Below are 13,730 nucleotides of genomic sequence, written 5' to 3' on the forward strand. Positions count from 1 at the left end.
TTACTTTCAACTATTCAATAAAAATTGTTACTTATCAAAGAGTGAAGTCCAAGTGATTACAACCAAAAGGAAAAGAGACTTGAGTGATTTAAGACTAGGGTGGCCTCCTGGTGCTTACCACAGGCTATGTTCTCATACTGACTCTGTAGAAAGAAGAGGCAAAGTAAACCTGCCCCATATATACCTCAGCCCAGGCCCTGTGCCTGGTCTGTGTTGTGAATGAGTCATGGAGAAGAGGAAAATAAAAAGAATAGGGCTTGTTAAACAATATTATTTTTATACCAACAACTAGAATAAAGCAGCAATTTACTAATAAGGAAACTTTCCAGGAGATATCTAACTATACTCATGTCAAAAGGGAACACAGAGAGAAGAGAGAAGTGTTCAGGAAATGTTCCACAATTGACTGATTCACTTGTTAAAACATTTCCAGGGAAAAGGTATGTAACTCAGGGGGTAGAACTTGCCTGGTGTACATGAGGACCTAAGTTCAACACCCAGCACTGAAACAGAAAAGGTAACTTCCAGGACTCTGGGTTGAATTTAATCTAATCCTAGACTAGAGATCTCAAATTGAAGGGAATCTCAATTAATCACTATGTTCTCTGCTATGGGGGCTGCCTGAGGACTGAGAGGTCAATGCATATAGGAGCCACCACTGTCAGCTTAGCACTCTCAAATTCCCTTAAGAAAAAGCAGGTAGTTAGCAAGGCTACCATACAAAACCACAGCAATGATACAACCCTAAGCTTTACAAGATGAAGGCTGAGCAGACTTGTCCCTCTTCCTCCAACCCCACTCTAGGGAGGACAAACAGGAATGTGGAGTGATCTGGTCTCAACATCACTCATCCCATTACTCCATCTGTATGCTCTCAGGATGGCCCCCTCGGTAAAGTAGAATTTTCATCTCTTTATCTCAGAACTTCTTCCAGACTTCAAAGGATAGCTGCTCCCCAAACCTGTGTCCTTATACTGATGAATAATCCACACATTCCTTAATCTTGGTAACTTTCATGGACTATAATTCATAGATTATATTAACTATCAACTTATTGATATCAACTAGCATTGGTATCTTTAAACAGTATCAGTATTTCTTTTCCCTCCATACATGGACATCTCTAAATATGGTGGGCCACTTTTGTGGCTAATTACTTTTGTGATCCACATATGTTTATTTTTCCCTCAAAATTCAATTTATGAATTTCCTTGTTCCAGGTGTAGACACACAAGATATTGTTTTGTTATAACTATTTTTCCCAATTACTTTCCAGGTGATACTTAAATTCCCAGGACTCTAGGTTGAATTTAAACCCAAGGTAACCATTTAAATTATTATTTATAATACTTTTAAGTGTTTAGTTGTCCCCATCCTATCACCACTACTTTTTCAGATGAAAATCTAAAGACTCCCAGATTTCCTATTTTGATCACATTTGATAGATTATTGCCTATAATTTCATAATGATTATTATGTTTTGATTTCCTATTAAAGTTTACAAAGTACATTCATATCTGCTGTGCCCTTTGATCTCATTATATAAATAGGCCAAGCATTCATCCCCCCAAATAAAAGTGAAGAGTAAAATTTAATAACTTGTACGTTTACATAGCTAATAAGTGCTGGAGCCTTCTCTAAGTTCCACATTTTACACATCATGCCTTGGTCAAAAGCCCAAGCCTCTCATTGTATAAGAAGTGGCACTTTAAAATGCTCCCTTCTAATCTTTCATAATACTCTAACCCACACTGGACATTGTGACCTCTTAAGCTTTAGCACTGGATACTCCTTTCTAGCCAACAAGGTGAACATACAGGGCTCAGCATGCTGATCAGTTCACATTCTTGCTTACAGATCCATCAACTCCTTCTCAGTCTCCCAGAGTAACAAAGAACCACAGTGTTAATGAGCACATTCTAACAGGAATAATTATATTTATGCAATACACAACTTCATTTACACTGTAGACATTTAACTAGCCTATCATAATTATCTCAAAGAATCTGAACATTCTGAGATCACTAAGCCCCTCAGGCACATCTCCTTTGGGCATTATTATCAAGACAACAACTTGGTTAGAATAGGTACCATCTCTGCATTCCAGGCGTTCACTATACAACCCAGAACATCATCAACCCTTAGCAAGTGCTTACCAGTAAATATGTCAAGAGCCTTCAGAGATTCACACTTTCTGCCTTTATCATAAATCCTTTCTCTGATCCTGTAACAGTTCTTTTTGCTTTGGAATTAATTCTTTTATCCAAACAGTCTCTTCCTTCCTTTGTCACAAAGGAGTAAAAATGATTATTTCAACAGAGATTCCTACATGGCATGTATCTGATGGTTATACACGCCACCTGACCTGAGAATTAGCACTCCAATCATGATGTATACTTTAGTTATATAAAATTTTTAAAGAGTTATTATCCAATTCAGGAAAAATCCCTCAGGCTTTGCTTTTTAATTACCTTGATAATTTATTAGAGTACATTAATTGGACAAAGTAAGGCGTTTCATTATAACATTTCTATACGTGCACGTAACATTCCTTGATAGCATTCACCCTCTCTATTACTTTCTTATCCTTCCTCTTCCCTCTATTTCCCCCTCCCTCTTCCACATTACTAGTTGTCCCCCTTTTACACTCACAACCCTCTTTTTGATTTTTTCCCCTAGATTCCACAAATAAGAAAACATGTGATTCTTGTAAGCCTGACTTATTTTACTTAATATGAAGATTTCCAGTTCTAGCCATTTTCCAACAAATGACACAATTTAATTCTTCTTTACAACAGAATAATATTCCATTGTGTATGTGTACCACATTCTTTTTTATCAATTCATCTATTATGGGTACTTGGATGGTTTCATAATTTGGCTATGATGAATGGTACCACTGTTGAACACAGCTATTCAGGCATCACTTTACAGTAATCTTTGATCCTTTTGTGTTTATATACAGAAATGATATGGCTGGATCCTATGAGAAATCATACTTCTAGTTTTTTGAGGTACCTCCACACTGGTTTCCATAGTGATTAAAGCAATTTACTTTTTCACCAGCAGTGAATAAGTTGCTTCTTTCCCTGTCCCTACACCACCTCCTACATTCTCACCAGCATTTGTTTTTGTTTTCTTGATGATAGCCATTCTGACTAGGGTGAGACTGAATCTAAATATTGCTTTGATTTGCATTTCCCTGACGACTAAGGATATTGAAATTTTTCCATGTATTTATTGGCCATTTATACTTCTTCATTTTAAAGTGTCTGTTTGGTTCATTTGCCCTTACCAATTGCTTTTTAATTACTTTTTATGTGGAATATTGATAGAAACTTTTGAAAGTGAAAACAAATACTATCTCTCATTCCTCTTTTTTACATAAATTATTTGATCTTTTGTGAGCATTTACGGCAGGATATTATTGAATATGTACCAAAGGAGAGAGGGATATCACAACATTGCTTTGCTTTGATATTTTTTATACAATATTTGAAAATTTTATAGCTCACACTTCTAATGTAGAAGTTTGGGAAGGGCAATTAGAAAGGAGAAAGCAAAGAAAAATCTCCTAGTGAATTCCAGGGCTCAGGATATACTCTTGTCTTATATAATCCAAATTATGCCGAATACCAAGCTACCCCTTGCTCAGGTAAGTATGTCAAAATCAAGTTTTACATTTATCAGAAAATGAATGGCTTGAAAGAGCTGAGAAAGTTTGATTGCTTCCTCTTCATGAATACTAGTGTCGTAGGGACACATTGTGCTGTCAAGGTCATACCTTTAACACTGATAGTTTTATTCTCTAGCTATTGGATCAGCTCTCAGCTGTCAAACTTTTTCTAGAATTGTCTCCACTGCAACAGTTGCCTTTGCCAAGGTCATGGCAACTTCAGGAGTAGCCTGTATCCAATGACTGGTCAATGCAGAGGTATAAAGGTCCTTGACCTAACTAATGATTCTGACAGGTACAGTATGCCAACTTCAAAGCTCCCTTTTGGGTTGACCAAGCCTTTGTTGTGATTGCACCACAACCCCTACTCTGTCCTGTTTCCTTTCCCCCTTTCCTTCACCCCACATATATAAAATCCAACATTCCTAATAAACTAACCTTTATCTCAGAGTCTGCTTCCTGAAGACCCAACATGAGACAACTGGAAAGTCATGGATTTCAGTATTACTATTTGTGCATCTTACTGGGGTACGAATTCAGGGCCTTGCTCTTGCTAAACAACCACTGTAACACTTGAGCTACTACCCTCTGCCCTGCTTCATGCCTCTAAAGAACCCAGGCTACCTTTTCCAAAAGAATTTTGCTTTGGGGAAAAGTGCTAGAGCACTTGTCTAGCAAGTACAGGGCCCTGAGTTCAATTCTCAGTACCGCCACAAAAAAAGAAGAAGAAGAGTTAGTTTTGCTTTTTGAATTCACATATTTTAGGAGTGCATATATTTTAGGAGAAATATGTTGAAAGAGTGAAATTCCAGAACTGCCCAGTGAACAAAGGCATGTAACAATAACTAAACATGAAGTGATGTGGCATTAATAGTTCTTCATAACATGAGATTCCTTTTAGACTTAGATTCCTATTTGTAATTTCTTCTACTAGAAAATAAGTAGAGTAAAATCCCTTTCTTCTGCCACAGAGAATAACATGGAAACAACGAATAATAGCTCAGGACTGTGCTAGGGCACCATACCAAAGAGAGGAGGTAGGATAGAAGTTACCCAACAGAACGTGTATTAAAAAAAAAAAGAATCCCAATCCTGTATACAGTAAATAGAGAAGGACTGTACTTAAGTGACCTTTGAATAATAATCACACGGACAGAGCCCAAGAATTTCCTGTCAATGTAATAACCTTGAAGCAAAGAAGTAGACCAGGACGAGAAAAAGGACAGCATGAACAAAGACAATGACTTGCAAGAACAAAGACAATGACTTGCAAGAACAAAGACAATGACTTGCAAATTTGGGAGAAAAGTCTAGATAAACCAGAATCAGTTGATTCCTCAGCCCATAAAGTTAAATATTTCAACAGTCCTTAGTGACTTAGTTTATTTTAAATCCTGCCTTGTCGTACTTATTACTGTTACGTATCATTAAGCTTAAATTAGATGTTCATTATATGGTTTGGGTTTGGCATTTTTAACTGTTTTTTTTATAGAAGATCCCATGCTAATAAATCCTTCTTAATAATTGGAGGGACACTTGTACTACAGTGGATTCCTGACTGACTACTAAGGTTAGGATTTTTCTGCCAGGAATTGACAAAATATGTGACATGGAACTTTTTAATAGATGAGTATCAGACAAAGAGTCTGGTTTTACTACTTAATACTTTTATGTCTTTGTATAATAAAGTAATTTTAATGTAGATTCTACTAACCTGCCTGTTCTACAATAGTAAACCTTGCTGCTCTGTGGGAAACCTTCCATTTTCAAGACTGCCAGACTAGAAATCAGAAACTAACACCATGTTGAAGGCAGCATGAAACACGAAGGCCTTAGATATTCCCAGGTAAGATTGAACTCCTGGCATTTCTACTTATAAGTTAGGTACCATGGCCATATCTCTCATCTCTATGAGTCTCATTTTTTTCCCTTCATAAATCTATATAAAATGTACACAACAAGAATGGTTCTAAGTATTTCATGTGTATTAAGTGCTCACGATGTGCCCATTTCCTTCCTAATGTATTCTCTCATTTATGTTCTTTAAGCTTTCAGCTTCATGGCAGCTTTCTTAGATATATTTAAATGGAATTAAAATTTTGTCCTGGTGACCTTCATTTGGGAATAAACTTGTTAGAGAAAAAAATAACTTTAAGAACACCAGGAGAACAATGGTGTTTTCCAACAGTAGCACCGGGTACTATTTATCTTCATTTCCTCAAGACCAGAACAGAGACTGGCACATGGAAAATAAACACTTTTCTTTAGTTTGGGAGTATTTATTACAACAGATGAAGATGGGCTTTGGGAATGATGGGTTAAATCCTACCTTCTCCACTTTACAGCTGCATGAGCTTGGAGAAACTACTCAAAGTCTAATGACAATTTTTCTTCTACTGGTAAAGTAGTTACAAAAATTCAATGAGGTGAAGTATTTAAAGCATCTTGCATCTTATTGAACATACGGTATACAACAGTGGTAGTAGGATGGGGCGGGGTTGATGGTACCAAAAGCAAAAGCACAATAAAGTGCAAAAAGTTTGCTTCATCAGTTTCCCATTTTCCTAACTTTCATAAGGCAATATTAAAAACCTATCATCATATGAAAATGTTAAGTCACATTTTAAATTCAACTCAGAATCATATTGCTGTGTAAACACAGCTAAGGACAAAAGGAAAGTTAACTTATGAAAGGATTCCATGGATTGTGTACTGACTGAGAGGAAGCCCAGTGGATGGAAGTGGAAAGTGGCCTCCAGGGTGTCTGAATTTTGTTAATAATGGTAATGGAATAGAACACATTTCAAACATGTTAGAACCTTATCTGCATCAGAAAAAAAAAGACTTTTGTATTCCTATTACTCAAAACACCATCTAGAGTCAGTCATTCATGCAAATATTTTAAATATTTAACACATGGAGGTTATTTTAGAACATTAAAAGACAGCATTAATTAATGCATTGTGAGCATTTATCAATCAGAAGCTTAGAGCTGGTAAGAGAGACTTAATGTAATGTTCAAGACTAAACACCTGGTAAAAACATGGTAACTGTCCTGAGAGTTATACAGGAGCAAAAGCTACCAAACCTAAAGTAATTATAGTCACCAGAAGACATTTAAAACAATGCAATGTTGAGAGTACACGCTGTAATCAGGTTTTCTCCTTCAGTAGGTTTGCAGAGGGGGCTGGATAATCTCTATATTTAAAAATTGCACATTTGATTTTGATGTTTGGTAACCACTAATATAGAAAGATGCTGACTTTTAGGAATTTAGAAGCTTCACAAGAAAAATAAAAGATTGATAGGAAGTTAGAAGCTTCATAAGAAACACATATATCAAGAAGCAGAGACATTTACACCATCAACCTGAAACAAAATTTCATAGTAAAAATTTGTGATATAAGTTTCTAGAACTTTGCAGTATGAGTTTCTAAAAATATGTTATTATCAATCAATGTTACAAAGAATCAACACCCCAGTGAAGAAATAGGCACATGAATTAAGCAAGGAATTCTCAAAGGAAGAGGTACAAATAACCAGTAAATACATGAAGAAGTGTTCAACTTCCCTTGTTATAAAAGAGATACCAATCAAAACAGCACTGAAGATTTCACCTTACCCCAGTTAGAAGGGCTATAATCAAGGGTAATAACAACAACAAATGCTGGCGAGGATGCGATGAAACAGGAACTTTTATATACTGTTGGTAAGAATGAAAATTAGTATAACTACTATGGAAAGCAGTAAAGAAATTCCTCAAAAAGCTAAAGCTAGCACTGCCGTATGAGCCAGTGATACCACTCCTGGAAATCTACCCAGAGGAATGTAAGATGGGATACTGTAGAGACACCTGTACACCAATGTTCATTACAGCACTATTCACAATAGACAAGCTTTGGAAACAACCCACGTGCCCTACAACTGATGAATGGATCAAGAAAATGTGATATATGCACACAATAGAGTTTTACAGCCATCAGGAATAAGAACATATAGTTTGAAGGTAAATGGATGCAACTGGAGGACATCATGTTTAGTGAAGTAAGCCAAGCCACATGTTTTCTCTCATACGTGGAAGATAAATCCAAAAGATAAACATATACATAAAACAAGCATGATTATATACAAACTCATATATAGGCCATGTTTGTAACAGTGGAACTACTCTATGGAACTCAAGGAAAGAGGGAAAGGAAAAGAGAACAATAGAAGATCAGTAAATTCGCATAACATAAGATATGAAGGTAGAGGATATAACAATGTGTATTGAACTGGTGGAGTGGCTCAAGTGGTAGAGCACTTGCCTAGCAAGTGCCCTGAGTTCAAGCCCCAGTGCTGCCAAAAAAAAAAAAAGAAAAAAGGACTCACCAAAAGGATGCATACTGAAGCTATTGAAAAATTGGGGGTGGGAGGTGAAGGGGTAAGAGAGAGAAATGGAAGGAGTTGAATGGACCAAAGTAAAGTATACACACAGCGGGGATACATTAAGAAACCCCTTTGAGCATCAACTTAAATATTAATAATGAAAGACAGGACTGTAAAATAGGTAGAGTGTGTGGGGGGGAGTATTAGTGGGAGGGGGAGAGGGAATGAAGGAGATTAAGGTAAGGGTATATGGTTGATGGATTTCATATACTTATATGAAATAGAACAAAGAAACCTTTTGCAATTGCTTTAAGTGGGACAGGGAGGCAGTTGAAGGGGAGAGACAATGGGGACAATGTAACTAATGTACAGTAAAAGTCTAATTGGAATTGTCACTATTAATTTCCCTCATGAATAACAAATATATTCTAATAAAAATTATAAAAAATAAAAGTGAAAGTAATTCAAAACAAAGATTTATTGGGTTAATTGAGAGCATTTTATTTTTTTAATGAGGAGGTGCTATTGGATAAAAGCCATATTTTGTTCAGATAGGTAAACACAATCACAAAGAGGCATCAGTATCTTAAGACATTCAAGTCCATCATTTGCCTTTACTGTTATGTACTTGATCTTGTCTGATGTCTGACACAGATGATACTCTCAACTAAAGTAGGCTGGACTGTAAGTTTGCAAAAATTATTTTTCCCCAAATAAATAATTAAATAATCTTTTGATTATCTGTTCTGCTTGGTTATGTTAGTTGCAGCTTAATTTAATTCCAAATCAACTCTCCTCATGACCTGGAAAATTTCTTGGTCTTCTGTCCATATCTTACAGGTTTTAATCTTAAGAGGAGAGGGAGAAAAGTAGAAAAATTGAATGCAAGTAGCATTATTTAATCTATCATAAAGTGTAAAGAAGCTATTTGGAGATGAAATGTCATTTGCATTACATAGTCCATTGAATCCTGCCAATTACTGCCAATAACCAATTTTTTGCAGGTAAGCTATAAGCTTCCATTTGCAATGCAAATAGCTTTACTATGTCTTCCTTTCAAATTCCAAAAGACACAGGAGTTCAGCAAAATCAAATCAGGAAATGAAATGATAAAATCAGATTATTTTCCCTATTATTTGAATTTTAACAGTCATGTTTCATTTTCATTTTATGACATCATAATTACAGACATACAAGGTTTGAAGAACTGACTATTTTAACAGTACTTTGAAAATTATTTGCAGCATAGTCTATGGGTTCTCTTTCCAAGCCTTTGTTTTGTTTTTAAAAAGTAGGAGCCTGGAGTGGTGATGCGCACTTGTAATCCCAGCACTCCAGGGACTGAGTTAAAGGGATTGCAAGTTTGAGGCCAGCTTGGGCTACACAGCAAGACCATCTCCCAAAAAAAGTTTTTCAAGAGGGCTTTTGTTTGTTTGATTTGTTTCATCTTGTCACTCTGTACTGCAGTCTGGCGTTGAACTCCCTGTGTAGCCCAAGGTGTCCTCTAATTTGCAAGGCCCCTACCTCAGCCTCCTGAGCACTGGAATTACAGGTATGTGCCACCTTACCTGGCAAGAATGCCTTTTAAAAATAAGAAAAATCTAAATATAGCCCTTATCTTATGCTTGGTTTCAATAACAAAAAACGTGGTGGATCTACAAGTTAATTATACCCTATTTTAAAGCCGTTCAGTAACTTCATTCAAGGGCATGTTGAATATTTAACTCTTTTCTATTGGATAACTTTAATAGTTATCTTATTAATTTATTCCATCTCATTCAAATAAAGTTTACACTCTCCAAAAAAGATATTTATATGTTTGATAATTGGCTGACTAAATTACAATCAAATTATTACTAAGACAGTAATAATGAAATATAACTTGTGGAAGGGGGGAGAATGAATGGAGGGGATAACAGAGGGTGAATATGATTGATGTACTTTTATACTTATATGAAATAGAACAATGAAACCTGGAAAAAAACAAATAAAATATATATCAAGGACCTTTTTAAAATGAAGTGGTTAAACTATGCCTAAAATGAAGCACAAATTTAATCCTTATTCTGCCTAATTCCATGGGAAATTAAAGGCATGTGTCCTAGTGATTACACATAGAGTGAAAGACAAGTGATCCACGTGCTTCTGTCCATAAGGAATTCATCCATTCTCATTGCTGAGGAGAAAATCTAATTATTTAACTAATAAGAAATCACTTAAAAAATCAAATGTTTTCCTCAGTGAAATTCACTAATGCCACAGTGAGAGAGAGATATATCAAAACCTCACTAGTTCTGTTGAAATTATTAGCTAATATGAGCTTTGAGAATTGCCTGTGTTTCCAGACTCCCCCTGTATCAGTAAGCATAGATTAGCAAGGAGTAGACTGTATTTAGTTAAGTGAGAAAGACAAAAGATAAAATTGCATCCAAATTATAGTCAGAGAAATCAACTGTTGAATTTTCATTAGAAAATGAAAATGTCAACATTTTCATTAGAAATTCGTATTACTGAGTGTCATCTAACCACTGCTAACAGAGCAAACTCTCAAAAGTCAAGGTCATTCCCTGAAAGTCCCACATCTGTAGGAATCATAGAATTAAATATGTTGGCTGCCATCACTCCCTGCCTAGTATTCTGTATGATATTCTCTTTTGCGTGATTTTAGACCTGTTCAAAAGTTATCACCAGCAGCAGGCTATTACAGCCTTACGATACAGTTTGTTTAATTTCAGAATTCCATTTTTTGTTTATTCTTGAATTATAGGACTCTAGCTCCCTACATCTCCTGTTCATATGCCCTACCTCTCTCTGCAACCACATGGGACATGACTAACTTGTCTCACACAGTAGTACGTCTGATGATGCTGACGACCTTTCTCCTCACCCTTTGTCATTCCTTTGAAGCAGACATCTGTAGCTTTCTTGCCCAACATTCCTTCTACCTCCTCCTGCCTAGAAAACTCCCTTCTTTTATTTTTCCTTTATTGTTGTGCTGGGTGGGTGTACATTGTGGCATTATAAAGGTTCTTAGAATATATCAAATACTTCATACTTGAATTCACCTCCTCCCCTGCTCTCCTTTATAACCCCCAAACCATTCCTGGAATAGTTTCAACAAGTATCACTTTTGCATTTACACATACGTGTACTCATTTTTTGCACTGTATTCACCCTCCTACCCCCTTTCCCGGTCACCTCCCCACCTCCCCGCACCAAGAACCTGTTCTCCAATTTTGTAGAACAAAAAAGAGAAAAGATAAAAAGAAAAACATGACATTTCTGCTTGTTTGAGATAAAGGGAACTACACAAGGAGTTTCCTTGTGATATTTCCACGTATCCTATGTTTATCTCCTCTAAGTTTCTTCATTCTACCTTAGTCCTTTAGTTATGGTGGTTTCAGCTGGTTTAAGATTTCTATATTCAGTCATGTATAGAGAGTATATCAACCATATTCAAGTTCTTAGTTTCCTTCTTTTACCCAACCCCTCCCGTACGTGACCTCTCCTGGGTGTGACCAGTGTTTTGTAATGTTGCTGCATTTGAATTTAGTCTGTATTCCACATATGAGGGAGAACACACGGCCTTTGGCCTTCTGAGGAAAACTCCCTTCTTTACCTTGGTAATTTTATTCCACATAGTTGAGGAGTGGCAGACTCAGTCTGTTCCCTTGCTCACTGTACTGAATGGGCCGAGCTCAGAAGAGTAAGCCAATAAATACCCCGGTATACTACATAACATTTTCTTGTTATGTTATCTTGCTTGCAATAATGGGAACAAACTCCACAAAAACACATTGTATACTACCTCATTTAATTGCCAGTTAATTAACCTAAAAGCAGGTGTGATTATTGTCTCCATTTTACAGATAAAATGGAAGCACAGAAAAGCTAAAGAAATTATCCAGCAAGTAGCAGCTCAGGATTTGGACCAAGGGCAGCCTGGCTACAAAAACTGTGCTCTTTGCCCATGAGCAGGGCGCCTCACTCAGCAACTTTAGGACATCTAATATAGATATGAATGTGGTTCTCACATGGCCTGAGCCTATGGCAGAACATGACCACTACATTTTCCTCCAAAATTAACTTTAAAAATAGCAGAATCCAACAATAAAGTAAATGTTGTACATATTTCTTAAAAGATCACTTAAAAAAGGTTTTCCCCTTTTTAAGTAGATATTTGGAGATCAAGGAACAGTTCAGAACTGAAAGATGCGTTTCCAAGATGAAATAGGCTTAAAGAGTAATTCTGCATTCTTTTTCAATATTAAAACAGTTTTAAGAGAAAACTATAAGAAAAGTATAAATAAAGATCAAAGTTTCAAGGCACCAAACCTATCTAGCAAGGCCACCACCTTTTATAAAGTAAACTGTACACATTTGCCATATAGTGCTTAGTGTTTGAAGGCATGTTCAATCTAAGGCTTAAAATTAGACAAAAAATTTGTTTGTTAACAACATTATAATTGAATATGCATCATGAAAAATACATTCACAAAGAAATCTGATCTCTTTTTCTGAGAAATTTAGGATTAATGAATTAAGGAAATAGAACAGTTTTTGTGTGTATTAGAGTTAGGAAAAGCATCACATTTTGTTAAAAATAATACAACTGTATTTGAACACATATGTCATATATTTGAATTTCTGAAAGTGAAGAAAACATGGATAAAGTATTGGTACAAAACTGTGGAATATAGTTTAAATTTCATATTGTTTAATGTTTGTATTAATAAAACTTTTTTATATTAGACTAAATAACCCATAAAAATGGACTTAAAGAATTAACATGAAAACCAAGTAGCAACTCCATTATTCAACTTAACATTGTGGGAAAATACAGATACAGCTCCCACATCATTCACACTTTCAAGATACACAAGCAAGCACACAAGTGCACACATATATATCACTCTAGTAACTCTTACAGATTCTTGGGACAGACTTGCTAATTCTTTACTATTTGTAGATTACTCATTTTGAGAATTATCCACTTTAAATTTTATACCCCCGATTGATATGTTTCTTTTTTTGTTTGTATTTATTTATTTATTTTTTTGTTGAGAGGAAGGGTTGTGAACCAGCATGTTAATCCAAGCAATTAGTATGTTTTCAGAGACCTAAGCTAATTTGCATATAAATTCAGATGAGATTGTAATTATGCAAATATTAAAGCAAGGAAATATTTGTAATGCACATGAATCCAAAATAATGCATAAATAGTTTCTGGACTGCTTTGTATTTCTGTGACATTGCACCTCTTAGTTGGCATAGATAATAGGTTGACTGCACTTGAGCATCCAATATATTTAAATATCATTAACTCCTATTCTATTAATGCAGAATTTGCAGTGATTCCAGTGTGGCATGTGTGACTGTCCTTGACCTCAGTATGTTACAAGAGGTACAATAAGGATCCATAATGTTGATACATGGTAAATGTATCATGTAGTCTACAATAGCTACTGTGCTCAAGCAGAAGACTAAAATACTAACTTCAAAAGATGCAATGCTTTCATTATGTATGTGGAACTCAATAAACAAAAATATTTTAAAGGTACAAAATTAAACTGACAAAATTTGGAGGGGGTAATATAGAAACTGAGTACAGAGGTGTATGAGCAAAGAAATGAAAGAGAAGGCTTCTTGCTCAATCCATATTAAAATGTCAAAGAAAATGTCTGAA

At 35.6% G+C, this 13,730-nt stretch overlaps 1 protein-coding gene and 1 non-coding gene across 10 annotated transcripts in view; one reads left to right on the top strand and one right to left on the bottom strand.

Annotated features, from left to right (window-relative positions):
- The window catches only part of Grm1 (glutamate metabotropic receptor 1), a 406,588-nt gene that overhangs the window by 357,576 nt on the left and 35,282 nt on the right, over positions 1-13,730 (bottom strand). The gene's annotated exons all lie outside the window — the stretch shown is intronic.
- Positions 102-230, top strand: LOC141416643 (small nucleolar RNA SNORA51). The gene has a single exon (XR_012441273.1). It is a non-coding gene; the product is annotated as a small nucleolar RNA SNORA51 (small nucleolar RNA).

Source organism: Castor canadensis, chromosome 1 (genome assembly GCF_047511655.1).
Source record: "Castor canadensis chromosome 1, mCasCan1.hap1v2, whole genome shotgun sequence".
Lineage (NCBI taxonomy): Eukaryota > Metazoa > Chordata > Mammalia > Rodentia > Castoridae > Castor > Castor canadensis.